Source organism: Triturus cristatus, chromosome 10, assembly GCF_964204655.1.
Source record: "Triturus cristatus chromosome 10, aTriCri1.1, whole genome shotgun sequence".
NCBI classification, from domain to species: domain Eukaryota; kingdom Metazoa; phylum Chordata; class Amphibia; order Caudata; family Salamandridae; genus Triturus; species Triturus cristatus.
The window spans coordinates 94,766,218-94,783,141 of NC_140593.1; the positions used below are offsets into that span (position 1 = coordinate 94,766,218).

General features: G+C 44.1%; 1 long non-coding RNA gene across 1 annotated transcript; it reads left to right on the top strand.

Annotated features, from left to right (window-relative positions):
* The first annotated feature begins 13,204 nt into the window (after nucleotides 1-13,204).
* On the top strand, nucleotides 13,205-16,632 carry LOC146788945 (uncharacterized). Its single transcript, XR_014970005.1, has 3 exons — nucleotides 13,205-13,278; nucleotides 13,795-13,877; nucleotides 13,975-16,632. It is a non-coding gene; the product is annotated as an uncharacterized LOC146788945 (long non-coding RNA).
* The last annotated feature ends 292 nt before the right edge of the window (nucleotides 16,633-16,924 follow it).

Here is a 16,924-nt window from a genome sequence, read left to right on the forward strand (position 1 = left end):
CTGTGCACTAATACTGCCGTCCGCTCTGTGATGCCCTTTACAAAGAATTCTAGCACTGCTATCACTTTCAGGAAGGATAGTTGGCAGTTGCTCCTTATGAAAGTCTCCAAGGTATCCGTAGTGATGAAAATATGTTTTGTATGGTGCCCATATCAAGCCTGTTTATCCTCTGGATCTCAAGTTGACTCATGTTTATGGGTTTGAGCCTCACTCTGTTATTTCTGGCTCTCATCCTGCGCTGCTGCACCGTGTGAGGTATTGATTGGTGGCCTGGTTTCCATCCTCATGCTGTATGGTTTATTGTAGCACAAAAAGGAGCTGGCATAGTATGATATAGGTGCCCCGCAGTGCTGCCGCCATGGGAGTGTCCTGTGGAGTGGAGGTGAGACCTGCTGCAATCACGGTGTGAGAGCTTCACGTCCATGTCATGGTTCTGTGTGCAGGTGTGTGTGATTTTATTTTTTCAGCTCAAACAGTGGATTCACTGTGTTTTTTGCATTATTGTGTTGGGTTTCGTTTTTTCTATTATTTTACAATTTTTCTTTCAGTCTGTAGAATTTGAGGAGTTTTTATCACCTGCTTTGACAGGAGATATTTTATAGTGGTACTTTCCACTGGTTTTCAATGACCCCTGATACATGTAATTGGGCGTTATTTCCCTATGTATTATTTTTTGCAGATGGTAAGAATCAAATGCTGTAAATAGCACATGCAATAAATAGCGCACGCAGACCACCGACATCGGGTATAGGTACATGTGATAAATGTCATATGCGGATTTTCACTTGTGATCAGATGAGATGGTAAATTTATGCACTGTTTACCCTTGCATGTGGTAATTAGCACTACGCGTAACTTATAATCAGGGCCATAGTGTCGATTATGAAAGAAGAAAAACAGGAGCAAACCTGTTAACCCAGTTGAGACCGGGTAGATATGATATCAAAAAACAATGTCTCAACTAGAACATTATGTAAGGGGACCATTAAACATAGGAACTAATCAAAACGACCAAAAAAGGGAAACAAGGTAGACCAAAGGATAATGAAAATTGTTATTTGTAATTAGAGGCACAGTAGGTATATCCAATTTACAGTAACCACAACAATCATATGTGCACTGATAGTGAAGTAAAAAAGTGAAGGGCGCAGTGACATAAGTGTTAAAATGACAATGCGATACGGCGAGAGAACAATTAAATCATAAGGGTCAAACAGAAGTATTCACATAGAATTTGCAATTATAACAATATTAATCCAATCTTAATTGGCCCTTCAAAAAGCCGCAATTAACGTTGTCAGGTCGACGTTTCAACCTCCTTTCGTTGAGGTCATCATCAGGACTATGGTTACGAAGGTTTTAAAATACCTCTGTGCAAAGAGAAGAGAAAGGTAGGATATATTATAGGACCCATAGATATCAATTAAAGGAAGTGGAGGAAAAAGGAAAAAGGAAGGGAAAAATTGCCTGTATTACAAAAATGACGGAGATAATTTCTTTAATGACAGGGGCGTAACAGGAAACTGTGTGACTTTAGAAGCGTTAGAAATCTAGTCAGGGAAAGAAAGGGAAACTATTGAAGGACTGTGGACAAGAGAGAACACGCTAATTAAATAAAGACGGGGGATAGTCAAGTTTACCGGAGGTGAAGACTAAGGAGTTTAGTCAAATATTGCATTGAATGCAACCAGGGAGAAATAGCGTTTCTAGAGGGGTGACGTAATCTGTAAAGAAATTAAAAAACTAAGTAAAATAAGTAACGTGGCCACAAAGAAGGCATAAATTATGCCGGAGGCAAGGATTACAAAGTAATCAAAGGTCGCTTACCAGAGGTAAGGATTAATGGTCGCTTACCAGAGGTAAGGATTAATTAGTTGGTCGGGGTGCATCAAGGTATCCAGAATTATTAGCGTCTCGAAGATTAAGTCGAGTCTGCAAGGGAATTAAAACTAATAAGTCGGGTGCTTTGCGGGACCAAAAATAACACTGAATGCACCAAGGGCACTAGCCGTTCTAAAACGTTTATGTAAAAAAGGGGGAGAAGGAGCGCAGGAGCGGCTGCTTACCCAAATGATGCAATTCTAAACGGGATCAGTCCGATTATTTAAACGTGGGATCAGTTCAAACTGAAGTGCTTCTTCCAAACGGCCAAAGCGTCTGGGAAACGCTGCCCGGTAAACCAGGCAGTAGAGTCAGTCCGATCACGTGACTCGCTTCAGCAATGAAAAAGAAAGGGGACTAATACCCATAGAATAGAACAAGTACACCCGGAGTGAAAGGAATTACACCAGGAGTAAGTGGCAACACTGCATGAGTGCATTATAGAAACAGCAGCGCATTGGACCTTACGAATACATAGAAAGGAGAGGGGGAAAAAAGGGGTAGGGGGGAAGAAAGAAGAGGTACTGTGTATGCAGCATTTACAATAATGATTAGAAACATTACAAGCCTAATGACAAGTACGTAAGGTTTAAACACACTAAGTGATTCTTACAGCATAATACACAGCCTGAATCCATGATAACACTGAATACGTCATACACATTCATAAGGGGGAGAAGAAAAATCAAAAATCCTCCATAGGCTGTTTACAGTGTTCATGCGTTTTTTTTCTTCTTTTACAGAATCAATGTTAATAAAAGACATACTGTGCAAAACATGTAAACAAACCAAACATCTTGACATAGTACAGTACAATAGTGCAGCATGCAATCAGATGACAGGGGACCAGATTCGCACAGCTGATCAAGGCCCAATTGCAGCCACTAGAGCATCATTAAGAAAAAAATTAAGCACTAGTGATAACTGTATTCCATTCGTCAAAAGAATTCAGGCCTTTTGTCACAGAATTACAACGTGTAATCCAACGACATTCACATTTATTCAATAGAGCTTGAAGATTGCCCCCACGGATAGATAATTGTGGGCGATCTATAAATTGCCAGGTCATATCTGTTTCCAGATGGTTATGTTCTTTGTAATATAGCACTAATGGTGCCGTAGTAACATTGCATCTAATGCGACTTTTATGCTGTGAGATGCGTTGTTTAATCATCTGCGTTGTCTGGCCTATGTAAAATAAATTACACGGGCAGCGAATCGCATAGATGACATGAGTAGTGCGACAATTAGAAAAATGCTTCAATTGGTAAGTATGTGAAGCAGTTACAAAGACTTTTGTGTTAAAGGTTAGATCACATACATTGCAATTTTGACACTTAAAATGTCCTATTACAGGGGGAAGACCCCACAAGGTGGTAACAGAATGATCCTGTTTTTCTTTGATGGGCCATGTAATTGCATGGATGAGTTTATCCGATAAGTTGATGCCCCTTTTGTATGATAACAGGGGAGGATCCAAAAAATGTGAAAAGGTACGTAACAATTTCCAGTTTTTTTTTATTATTTGACTGACCTTATTGCTACAGGGGCTATAGGTCGAGACGAAGGGGATGCGTGTATTGACGCGTCTAGTGGAAGGCGCCAAAATAATTTCTCTATGGTTATACCAAGCCCTTTTAAGAGCTCTTTTAACCAAGTGTTTTGGATAACCTCTATCTACCAATTTAGCAGAATGGATAGCCGCCTCGCGAAAGTAGTCTTTTCGCCATTTGCAATTACGCCGAATATGGAGAAACTGTCCCTATGGCAAGCCATCCCTTAAGCCACGAGGGTGGTAACTTGAATAAGATAGAAGGGTGTTACGTTTCGTGGGCTTACGGTATAAGGATGTACCAATAAGTCCATCTTCTGCATGTAAGGTAAGGTCCAAAAACGGAAGATCATTTTGGTGAATGTCTGAGGTAAACTTAAGATGAGGTTGAATGGAGTTTAACCAGTCCATAAAGGACATCATATTTTCACGAGTGCCATGTCACAACAGAAGAATATCATCTATGTACCAGCGCCACAACATGATATTGGTCAAAAAAGGGTTGTTAACATTCAATAAAAAGGGTGGATTCAAGTTGATGAACATAAAGGACAGCAAAATTTGGCGCAAAACAAGCGCCCATCGATACTCCCTTTACTTGAAGATAATATGTATCCTTATACAGAAAATAATTATTGGTCAAAGCAATATGTAAAAGTTGAATTACAAAATCAGTAGGAATACGTATAGGTCTTGATCGTGTATTCAATAGATGTTCAATGACCTCGAGTCCATCTGTCTGGGGAATATTTGTGTACAAGGCAGGGGCGGCTGGTGGATTTTGAAACTGGTGGGGCGAAAAATGTGTACCCTTGTACAATGCGCGAGCGAGCGAAGCGAGCGAGTCCGAACTGAAAAAGGAGGGTGCGGGGAAATTTTGCAAAAAATGTATTCAAATGGTGGGTTTTACACCACATATTTACTGTAAATTTTTGCAAAAACGGGATCCAAATATAGCATTTTAAAGCACAAGTGTGAAGAAAACATTACAAATATATCAAAAATGTGCCCGATCCTCTAACTGTTCTGCTTGCAAAACGACCCCCAAGCCAAGCACACACAGCCAATGGGAAGAGGCCCTCTAAGTGTTTTCTACCTGTAACACATCTCTTCCTCTTTACTGTATTGGTTAATGAAGTCATCAAGGCTCACACCATTGGTAAGACTGTACATTGCAAATACTTTGAAAATTAGATGGCGAAAGAGATCCATCCCAGATTGCAGTTCATCCTTGATTTTTTTAAGATTAGCCAGACAAACAGAAATTATATTTCAGCAAACTATGTTTATTTTGCAAAATATAGCATTTATATACTATAAATGTACACTGACAGAAAGTCCACATAACAGAAATTGAGGTGCAAAACATACAAACCTGACAACAAGATTTTGGGTGGAGAGCAAAGATATACTGAAAAAGACAGATATGGTTTATACAGTGTTTCAAAATTTACAATAGAGAAAAAGGAGTTAACACAATAAGTTTAATTTTTAAATTGAAACATAAATAATAAAACATATAAATGTAGAGCATTACAAGAAAAAAAATTGAAATCAGTGAAGAAAGTAATTTGCATTTAGGGCCTCATTTATGAGGTTTTGCTGTAGGGCAGAACAGTAGGCCTTCCTGCTGCCCTGCCCTACAGCAAAAAAAGAGGGCACAAATGTACCGTATCTATCAGCAGATACGGCGCATTCCTGTCCTTTCTCCATGCACCGGCACACAATACGCTGCTGTGCGCCAATGCAGGCACTGCTGCACCATGGGGCACTGGTGCCTGCATTGCGGGCAATTACAAGAGGCGTTTTCCTCTTTCCCTGTGTGCAGCAGAAGGCAATATGCATAGAAAAAAGAAAAATGTATGCAAAACCTCATAATCATAAAAACATATTTAGAGGCATAAATCAGGGTGCGTCAATCATAGTATATAAATTACATTTCCTAGCACCACATAATCACATTAGGGCCTGGTGCCCTATTAACCTAACAGTCCCCCTGGCCAACTGGCTATCTCAAAAGGGACTGAAATGCCCTATGTCCAAAAAGTCAGGGCACGCTGCCAATGCAGCAGAATTCAAGGGTGCGCAATTGTGCAGACCTAAACGTTGCAGCTGGCACTAAGTGCTGCGCAGCTGTGAAAGTATGGGCAAAGGAGTGCATCTCAAGCCTAACTCGAAAGACAGGCCCCCCAAAGACAGAATGGCCTAAACGATGCAGCTACCCACTACTTGCTGGGCAGCTGTGAAGATTAAATGAAGGCCTGAGCTCTCACTGGGCCCTTGGAATCAATGTGCGAAATGTTGCAGCTGCATGTGCTGGTGCGGTGCAGCTGTGAATAGGGAAAGGGGCCCTGGCACCACTGTGCCCTCGGGGCCACCACTGGGGCTTTTTAAATCACATTGCCCCCCTCCCGCTGGAGCACAAAGGCTCTCCAAACAAGATGCCCCCAAATCGTGGCAGCTGCCCTCTAGCAAGCGGGGCAGCTGTAAATGAAAATAGGGGCCCGGCACTACGTGCCCTCTGGCCCCCACGGGGCTTGTAAATAAACTTGCCCCACGTTGGAGCGACCCGCTGCCAGGTGGGGCCGCTCATATAATGTGCCTCGAACTGGCACCAACTAAGGCTGGCACTCGCAGTGCCTTGGGGGTGCAACACTGTGCCTCACAAGGCACCATAACAAGGATGAAGCTCCTACTCACCGGGGCTTGCGTGGGGACTCTGCTCCTCTCTTCACGGTCTCCTCTTCACCCGGTCCCTCTTCTGGGACTGGGACTGCACCAGGGCTACACACGCGGGGCTCTCTCTCTGCTTGGGAGAGCCCTGCCTAGAATCCGGCCCCCTGTTGTGGCACGCGGGGCTCCCTCTTCATCACAGGAGCCCCGGAGGGGAAACGGTACAGGCGCTGCCTACCCCGGCCGCTTCTGGGTTGCCTTCCCCGTTTCTCCAGCTACCGGGGGAAGGCGGAAATGGAGCCCGTGAGGCTCCGCCCCACGTCAGGCAGCCTCGCCTGACGTGGTCACAGCAAGAGTGGCCCAGAGAGGAATCCTTAAGCGGCTCGGGCCACAGCGGTGAAACGCGGGGTGGGCCCCCGCAGTTAAAATGAGGGTAGGCTCCCTCTCGATTTAGAATGCAAAGAGGGGTGGGCTCCCGCCATTTAAATAAAAGTATGAGCGGGGTAGGCACCCGCAATTCCGGCACCATGGGGGAGTCCCTATAACGGAGATTCCCTCTATGACAGCAGCTGAGCGCTGCGGAGCATACACGCTCCTCTTCTTGGCAAAATAAAAATAAAGCGCTCACAGGGCGCTAGAGGCACCAAAAGTCCCGAAGGTCCTGGGGGATGATAAGAAGAGCCCCAGGGTCCAAACAAAAAGGTCTTCCAGGTCCAGGGGGGCTAGGCAGGGCCCAGGGAGGCAAGCCCTCATGGCAGCCCCCCCCCCCCGCCCCCAGGGCCCCAGCAGCAGCATTCCCCCAGCAGGAACAGCACACCAATAACTGAACATTTTCATGGGGTCACAGCCCCTATATTTATAATACATTTCCCTTTGTGTAAAACTGCAGGGCATGGGGGAACGAGGGGGGATTTGGAGCACTTTGTTTTGCCCAGCTCCTCTGCCCTTTGTCAGGTGGGGGCTTAGGGATCAGACACACCACAGGGGGCGGAGCTAGCATTGTGCAGGCTGGGCACAGTCCTATTCAGAGTCGGGGGATTTCTCCTCCCACCACTCTCAGCTCAGGTGTCCCATTCAGCCTAGTGCTGACTCACCCTGCCCCTCCTGGAGCCACCCACACCTCTCCGCTCCTGTCACTCACAAGCCAGACATGCAATTCAAATCAGGCAGGCAGACACACAGCACACAGAAATGCCAACTTCTAAAAGTGGCATTTCTAAAATAACCACAATGAATCTGCCCACACCATTGCACAGCATTTATTCACACTATTTCAGACATACCAGACTTGACCACACTGCTCAGCGCAGGCACTTTACACTGGACCACAGTGCTAAAGTGTGGAGAGGCCTAAAACCACTACCACCATGTCAGAGCTGAAGGCAAAAAGTTCAGGGGTGAACCTGCCTAGAAGGGCCAAGTCCAACAGGAGTCAAGCTCCTTATTTTAATTTCTATTCAGTGGCAGCTTCTTATTCGCCTTAAAGGTATCTTCTGGTCGGGGCATGGGTGAGTTAAACTCAGAGCAGCAGGCTGCACTGAGCCAGAAGTGGGGGGCTCTTCAAGGTGATGACACGGGACCCCCCACTCGAGCTTTCCTAGATGACCCCTGCAGCCATCAATCACCGGTTCCCAGAGAACACTGCAAAGGTCCTACAGCACATGAAAAATACATCTATTAGACGTCAACACAATAGCCCCTCCCCCACTCACCCCACTGTCCCACGTTCACTACCTCTCTGCGGCACATAAAACTGCTCGAATCTCCCACGACTCTTGTTCTAAGCCCATGTGATTCCTTCATCTGTAGGGGAGACATGTCTGCCTGATGCATGGGGTCAAAAAACATACAGAAAATATCCCCTGCCGATCAAAGGCCTGATTTTAAAATAATTTGTAACTGGCCTATACATATTTGTTTAGTTCCAATAATTCGCCGTGCACTTGTGATTGCAATATTTCTGATGCGTAGTTATCACACTTGTATGTGGCTTTTCCAGACTCATTTATTTCTTTATTTGCAGCTGACAGTGTTTCACTCCAACGCCTGCCTCTACTCTTTCTGCTTTCCATAGGCCGGCGTTGTGGATAAAAGTAAAATGCAATGGAACGTGTTTTACATTCTAGAGCAGCGTGAAATGTAGTGTATTTGTGTCGGTCACAGACTGGTGCCGAGCATCCCCAGCTTTGTCTGACTAACCCGTTTTACCGCCTCCTCACAAGTCAAGGTTCACTAGTGCGAGTTTAATCCTCACTCGGACGGCGAAGCCTCTTCTCTGTCCGTGTCTGTAAGGATCTAAGCTTCTCCTGTGTGCTCACAGGTCCACAGGCCTCATATCCACCCCCCCTCCGTTGGTGGGTGTTTGGGCCCGTACAGACCTGGGTAAGACACCTTTTAGTGAAAAACCAATTATGTGAATTAACAGATGCTTGTTGTGAAACAGTTAATAGTAGGGATTTTTTTTTTTTTAAATCAAACATGAATAAAAAAAAATGTACCTGCAGGTAACTAAGTATTTTCTGTTTAATGTATCTGAACTGTGCGGTGTGCGGAGTAGCAGAAAGCAAACGTTAACAAGCATTTGCAATGCAATCGGTCTCGCCTTTGGGACCTTTTTTTTTGCATCTTTTATATAGCGCGAACTCGACCCGAAGGTATTGGCGCGCTTTACATAGCACCGTATTTACATTACACATTCAGCCTCAGGCACGGAGAGATTAAGTGATCTGCCAAGAATCACTGGATGTGGACGCGACCTCAAGGGCGAGGCTCGAACCCTGGTTTCCTGCACCAAAGTCGTCAGTTTAAGCCGACGGCCCACATTTTTAGCCATGCAGCACATTATCGCACACCACTGTAACGTCGGCGCATTGATAACATACATGGGATATCACAGGCCTGCCACGTGGGGGGTGGGACAGGATTACTGGGAAAAATGGCTCAGCGAGTTACACAAGTATAGAAGTAGCCAATAAGCGCCGCAACTGATACATAGGTTTTGCTGCTTAACCTTATATATGGATGAAAGTCCCAGTCAGCCGTGCTAATAAATATTTAAGGAATAATGGTGGTTTTACATGAGTGCCCCTGCCTCTATGGTGCATCGCTCCCCAGACGCTTTGAAACAGTTTGAGCTCAGCTAGCAAAAACCGCACCGCAGAGATGTCCTAGTTGTGTGGCATTTCTAGCGAGCTGGCAGGGCTGGGGCAGGCAGTTGCTATTGTTTCTTATACTAGCACTCTGAGTATTTCCTGGAATCTACTGTTTCACACAAAGGGAAGGGGACGCAAGTGAACTGGCAACATCTTCATTCGTTTTTCTTTCAGCTTGTTCACTCTTGCTTTTTTCAGTGATTTTTTTTCTTTCTTGAAGCCTTGACATCTGTGGGCTACCACATCCGATCCGACTGAAGGATGCACTTCCCCATCACACCTAGGCTGCCAGCATCAGCATGTCTACGGAGGTCCCCTCCCTTGGCAGGGTTAGTAGACTCAAGGGTGCTGACATGCCAACCCTCCCGATTCAGGCAGGAGACTACCTATTTCAAGGCTAGTCTCCCGCCTCCCGATTCCTGCAAAAACCCGATTCCTCGGGGGCACAACACTTGCATCACCCTCGCTCTCTCTGCCATTGCGCGCCATGCTTCGGAAAGGTAAAAAAAACGTGCATTTGCGTTTGAAATGTCCGGACCAGTCCCGCAGCAGCACACGACCAAAGCCCATACATGAGAGTAACTAACCCGATTCAAGGCCCCACTCTCCCGATTTTTTTGTTTTTTAATCTCCCACTTTGCTTTCTGTTCTGAAATGTTGGCATGTATGCCACACACACCAGATGCCCTCCGTTGTTTGGGTTCATTGATTGCACGGCCATACTCGCTTCGCTTGATCGCTTCTCACTTTCACTTTCTCTGAATTTGATGATAGACTGACTTACCCGTTATCGACGACGAAGTGATGATGCCATGCTCGACCTGGCTGGCTCGATCGATGTTCTCAAGCCGGCTCCTCGTCCACTCGTCGTTACCAAGAAGAGGACTGCAGCAGCGCACAGCGTGGCAATACCAATGTGAGAGCATGCATGCACAACAAGCCCAAACTGGAAAATTCTGGAATTGGTCTTTCGACTCCTCCCCCAGACCCCAGCAAACCAATCACTTGAACAACAACAACTGTTGCTGGATCTGGTGGAGGAGACAAAGGCCACTGCCACACCCCCACAAACTCTAAGCCTGCCGGAATGCTCCACCCTCGGCCATTGGAATTAATGGAGGGCCTCCAGCTCCGCCCTGGGCCAAGGGAATAACGCCCAAAATCGCAATGCTATTCTGCTAGTTAGACACAGGCTGCACCCACCAGTGTGTCGTCACTGCCCTGCTTTCTGGCTCTAGGTCGAAGAAATCTTCGCCCAGCCAAAAGCATGTGCAGCAGACACTGCAGAGCAAAGGCCATACCCCCACACCCCCCTAAAGAAAGCCCCAATTTTGTACATGTTTGTTCAGTGACACTAGCAGCCAGCACAATGTATTCCTAGCTGCTCAGTGTTTTTCAACAAGCATTTTTTTTGTCCCCCAGGGTGGGAGGGCGATGCCCATCTCGCCCCTATGCACCAGCCTCCAGACCCGTCATAAGGTCCATATCCAGGTTAAAGGGGAGATCATCTACAATATTGATAAGATGTGTACTGTCCTTAACATACGTATCCGTTAATGGAACAAATACCTTAAGGATGGAATCAATATATTTACCTAGGGGTTCCAAGATGGAACCACAGCCAGAAACTATGGGGCGGCCAGGTGGAGTAGAGGGATTTTTATGGATCTTTGGTAAGGTGTAGATTACCGGTGTTCTGGGGTGTGAGTTATTAAGAAATTCATATTTTTTTTTATTAATGATACCCTCTGAGAGGGCCTGAGATGTAACAACAGTGATCTTATTTTGAATAGTGCCCAGAGGATTCGAACCCAATTTGCGATAATGCATAGTATTGTCAAGTTGGCGCAAAATTTCTGTTTCATAGTCCTCATGGTCCATCACCACAATACCACCGCCTTTGTCAGCCGGTTTTATGACTAAAAGATGATTATTGCTGAGACTATTGATAGCCAATTTTTCTGTTAGGGGCAAATTGTATGGTACAAATTCAGGTTGTAATTGTAACTCATTTACCTCCAACAGAACAAGTTTTTCAAATGTTAGGATCTCATGTGGCATCATTGAAGTTGGTGGTAAAAAGGTTGATGTAGGTTTAAATTGGTGCTCATATGGTCTATTGGTCTCAACAATGTTAAACAAAGTTGTGTCAACTTTGTTTAACATTGTTGATTCAAATGATATAGTTACAGGTCATGATACTATTTTACCAACTATATCATTACATCTCCCACAGCAACCGATTATTGATACGACTATCCCTATCTTTAATCTTTCTCATCATTCTTTATCTTTAGATGAGATTTCCCTATTGATTTCAATATTGTAGATGATCTCCCCTTTAACCTGGCTATGGACCTTATGGTGGGTCTGGATATCGAGTCCTTGTACACAAATATTCCCCAGACAGATGGACTCGAGGTCATGGAACATCTATTGAATACACAATCAAGACCTATACGTATTCCTACTGATTTTGTAATTCAACTTTTACATATTGCTTTGACCAATAATTATTTTCTGTATAAGGATACGTATTATCTTCAAGTAAAGGGAGTATCGATGGGCGCTTGTTTTGCGCCAAATTTTGCTGTCCTTTACGTTCATCATCTTGAATCCACCCTTTTTTTGAATGTTAACCCCTTCAGCGCTGCGCGGATTCCCCCGCGGTGCTGAAGGGTTCGAGCGCGGGCGGGGCCATGACGGAACGGTTCCGTCATGAGCACAGCTCAACCGATGCTCATGACGGAACCGTTCCGTCATGAGCATGGAAGGGGTTAACAACCCTTTTTTGACCAATATCATGCTGTGGCGCCGGTCATTCTGTTACCACCTTGTGGGGTCTTCCCCCTGTAATAGGACATTTTAAGTGTCAAAATTGCAATGTATGTGATCTAACCTTTAACACAAAAGTCTTTGTAACTGCTTCACATACTTACCAATTGAAGCATTTTTCTAATTGTCGCACTACTCATGTCATCTATGCGATTCGCTGCCCGTGTAATTTATTTTACATAGGCCAGACAACGCAGATGATTAAACAACGCATCTCACAGCATAAAAGTCGCATTAGATGCAATGTTACTACGGCACCATTAGTGCTACATTACAAAGAACATAACCATCTGGGAACAGATATGACCTGGCAATTTATAGATCGCCCACAATTATCTATCCGTGGGGGCAATCTTCAAGCTCTATTGAATAAATGTGAATGTCGTTGGATTACACGTTGTAATTCTGTGACAAAAGGCCTGAATTCTTTTGACAAATGGAATACAGTTATCACTAGTGCTTAATTTTTTTCTTAATGATGCTCTAGTAGCTGCAATTGGGTCTTGATCAGTTGTGCGAATCTGGTCCCCTGTCATCTGATTGCATGCTGCACTATTGTACTGTACTATGCCAAGATGTTTGGTTTGTTTACATGTTTTGCACAGTATGTCTTTTATTAACATTGATTCTGTAAAAGAAGAAAAAAACCGCATGCACACTGTAAACAGCCTATGGAGGATTTTTGATTTTTCTTCTCCCCCTTATGAATGTGTATGACGTATTCAGTTTTATCATGGATTCAGGCTGTGTATTATGCTGTAAGAATCACTTAGTGTGTTTAAACCTTACGTACTTGTCATTAGGCTTGTAATGTTTCTAATCATTATTGTAAATGCTGCATACACAGTACCTCTTCTTCCTTCCCCCCCTCCCCCTTTTTCCCCCCTCTCCTTTCTATGTATTCATAAGGTCCAATGCGCTGCTGTTTCTATAATGCACTCATGCAGTGTTGCCACTTACTCCTGGTGTAATTCCTTTCACTCCGGGTGTACTTGTTCTATTCTATGGGTATTAGTCCCCTTTCTTTTTCATTGCTGAAGCGAGTCACGTGATCGGACTGACTCTACTTCCTGGTTTACCGGGCAGCGTTTCCCAGACGCTTTGGCCGTTTGGAAGAAGCACTTCAGTTTGAACTGATCCCACGTTTAAATAATCGGACTGATCCCGTTTAGATGCATCATTTGGGTAAGCAGCCGCTCCTGCGCTCCTTCTCCCCCCTTTTTTACATAAACTTTTTAGAACGGCTAGTGCCCTTGGTGCATTCAGTGTTATTTTTGGTCCCGCAAAGCACCCGATTTATTAGTTTTAATTCCCTTGCAGACTAGACTTAATCTTCGAGACGCTAATAATTCTGGATACCTTGATGCACCCCGACTAACTAATTAATCCTTACCTCTGGTAAGCGACCATTAATCCTTACCTCTGGTAAGCGACCTTTGATTACTTTGTAATCCTTGCCTCCGGCATAATTTATGCCTTCTTTGTGGCCACGTTACTTATTTTACTTAGTTTTTTAATTTCTTTACAGATTACGTCACCCCTCTAGAAACGCTATTTCTCCCTGGTTGCATTCAATGCAATATTTGACTAAACTCCTTAGTCTTCACCTCCGGTAAACTTGACTATCCCCCGTCTTTATTTATTAGCGTGTTCTCTCTTGTCCACAGTCCTTCAATAGTTTCCCTTTCTTTCCCTGACTAGATTTCTAACGCTTCTAAAGTCACACAGTTTCCTGTTACGCCCCTGTCATTAAAGAAATTATCTCCGTCATTTTTGTAATACAGGTAATTTTTCCCTTCCTTTTTCCTTTTTCCTCCACTTCCTTTAATTGATATCTATGGGTCCTATAATATATCCTACCTTTCTCTTCTCTGTGCACAGAGGTATTTTAAAACCTTCGTAACCATAGTCCTGATGATGACCTCAACGAAAGGAGGTTGAAACGTCGTCGACCTGACAACGTTAATTGCGGCTTTTTGAAGGGCCAATTAAGATTGGATTAATATTGTTATAATTTCAAATTCTATGTGAATACTTCTGTTTGACCCTTATGATTTAATTGTTCTCTCGCCGTATCGTGTTGTCATTTTAACACTTATGTCACTGCGCCCTTCACTTTTTCACTTCACTATCAGTGCACATATAATTGTTATGGTTACTGTAAATTGGACATACCTACTGTGCCTCTAATTACAAATAACAATTTTCATTATTCTTTGGTCTCCCTTGTTTCCATTTTTTGGTCGTTTTGATTAGTTCCTATGTTTAATGGTCCCCTTACATAATGTTCTAGTTGAGACATTGTTTATTGATATCATAGTGTCGATTAGGCATGTTTGCTTGAAAATGTATGCTATTCAAATGAAGAAATCGCGCAGTACCTTCAGATATAGGGCATGCATTTGCATTATGTTGTAGGTCAGATCTGTCTGTGTGCTATTTTGCCCTAGCACCTAATATTTGCCAGCCTGGGTGATCTCTCACCAGTCTAAGTCGGTTTTGCTGTACAAGCTATGTATATTCTTTGAACCATTTTTAACCATTAGGGATACAATTTTCACGCTGCTGTTTCTTTCCACTTGCTAAGCTATGTTCCATTGAACATTATGGGTTTTATTTAATTTTTATATGTATTTTTATAGTTTTATCTGGTAACCATAAAGTTAAAATTGCCACTCCCTTAAGAATTGGAACAGACTCAGGTCAGTGTCATGTCCATGCCTTGACCCTATCCGATGCAATGTTTTCTTGAGGGTACGCGTACGTCTTTTCAGCATTCTATTTGTCTGAGGCCATCTGTGGTCACCTACTCAGTTACAAGACCATCTCCACCTTTTGTATTTCTCTTCCACCTTAGACCACAAAAGAATGGTGATGTGTGGATGCCTCTGCGCCACATGCTGCAATGTGTCATCTACACTCTGTTTGCAATGACACCCCATGGGGTGGAGAAGGACTGATACTCCTAAAGAAAGACATCCATAGGAGTGTCCACACAGTGCAGTATGATTCGGCTGCTGCGATTTGCAGGTGTTGCAACTCAACCGAATACCTGTTCTGACTTCAGCCATTAATATCTTCGCCATTACTCACCTTTCCCCATAAAGTACTACTGTCTAGGACCTTCCTCTGAGTAGGATGGGGGAGTGAATAAGTGAGGTTCACACAGGGCAGAATGTAGATATTCTTGATTTCAAGAGCATATGTACAATGACATAACATCAGCTCCTTCTCTTCAACGTCATCCGAAGAACGTCTTCTGACCGCAATGCTTTTGTAAGCTCAGACGTGCTACAAAAACACGAAGGTCACCGCAACAAACACTAACACCTATGCAGCCTGAAAGGACATACTACAAGTCTTTCACCACACACAAAAAGCTAGGGTAAAGAACAAAGACTGAAAGAAAACACCAACAAAAAATGAAGCAAAACGTATAAAAATAGTGTATCTTCCTGGCTAAAGACGGGTATGGGCAACTCCCTCTGGACAGCATCTTTGCACTCCGCAGTGTTGGCCTCATCAGCACCTCTCTGTGTTTCTCTTCCCAATTCCACTCTGCATACCACAATCAAGACACAATTGGATGCCATGGAGTACACAATCAGATCTTTGCTACAGAAGGTGATGTGTGGAAAATTGTCTTCATCATATGGAAACTATGAACATCTTGTGATGTCCTACACCCTTTGTGATGCGACTGTGAGCATCACATATCCTAACATTACCGCTGCTTTCCAACAGTAACACCATGAACCAATGTACAATAGTCTTCCTTGATGGCACTCTCAATTCCTCTCCTTCAATCAGAATCATTTGAGCACAAAGAAGGAGAGAGCATATCTTGTAGGCCGACTTGGATGACGTGTGTTTGAAACCTAAACTGTGGAATTCTCGGGGCTCAGGATAACCCCTGGAGAAGGAGGTAAGAAATGATTGTTAAAAAGATACAGAACTTTATTGGATTTTCCAGCTTTACACTTGTTGTACATCCGGTCAACCTGGCTTGATTTCTCAACTCACGCATTTAATCCATAAAGACATACCATAGATGTCATCACATGAAGCACAGCAAGCTTTCGGGTTCTTGAAACAAACATTTATCATGTCTCCTGTCCCACAGCAGCCAGGTACATCGAGGCTGGTCATGGCTTAGGCAGATGCATCCAGTGAAGCCTTTGGGCACCTTCTTCTGCAAAGGCGGGCAGAGACACCGGCAACCTGCACCCAATAGAGTATTTCTCCCTGAAGATCTCTCCTGCTCAGATGAATGATCAAACTGAGGACGAAAAGCTGCTGAGCTACAAAACAGCCTTCTGAGAGGGTTGGGATATTCTGCATGGGGGCGGACACACTGCTAGTGTGAGCTCCAATATTCATTTTGCCCAATTCACAAAGACCTTCTTGCTCATAACTTTTGTTTTGTTCGCAGCATCAGATCACTCCTCATTCTGGGCACAAAGGCAAGCTGAATGCCCTGTTCCTTCACCCAGTAACACCACTGCCTCAGATGCCAGGTACAATATTCTGGACCATGACTTAATTGCAGGAATCAGTATTCTAGAGTCTGTGGTTTATCTGCAGCCTGGAGCGCTATCGATGAATCCTCCGGTGCGCTCCATGTTTACCATCAGTCAGGGTCTGCCTTTTTACACACCTGCCCGCTCCTTAGTGGTTCCTTAAGGTTGACTCAACGGTGCCACCAAATAACTGTCAAAAGATAAAATAAGCATTGGTAAAGCCAATAGGTATGCAAAGACAAGCCTGCTAAAGTGTGCGTTTCTGCACATGCTAGCAATGAGGAGCCTACAGATGGAGAAATAATCCCTCC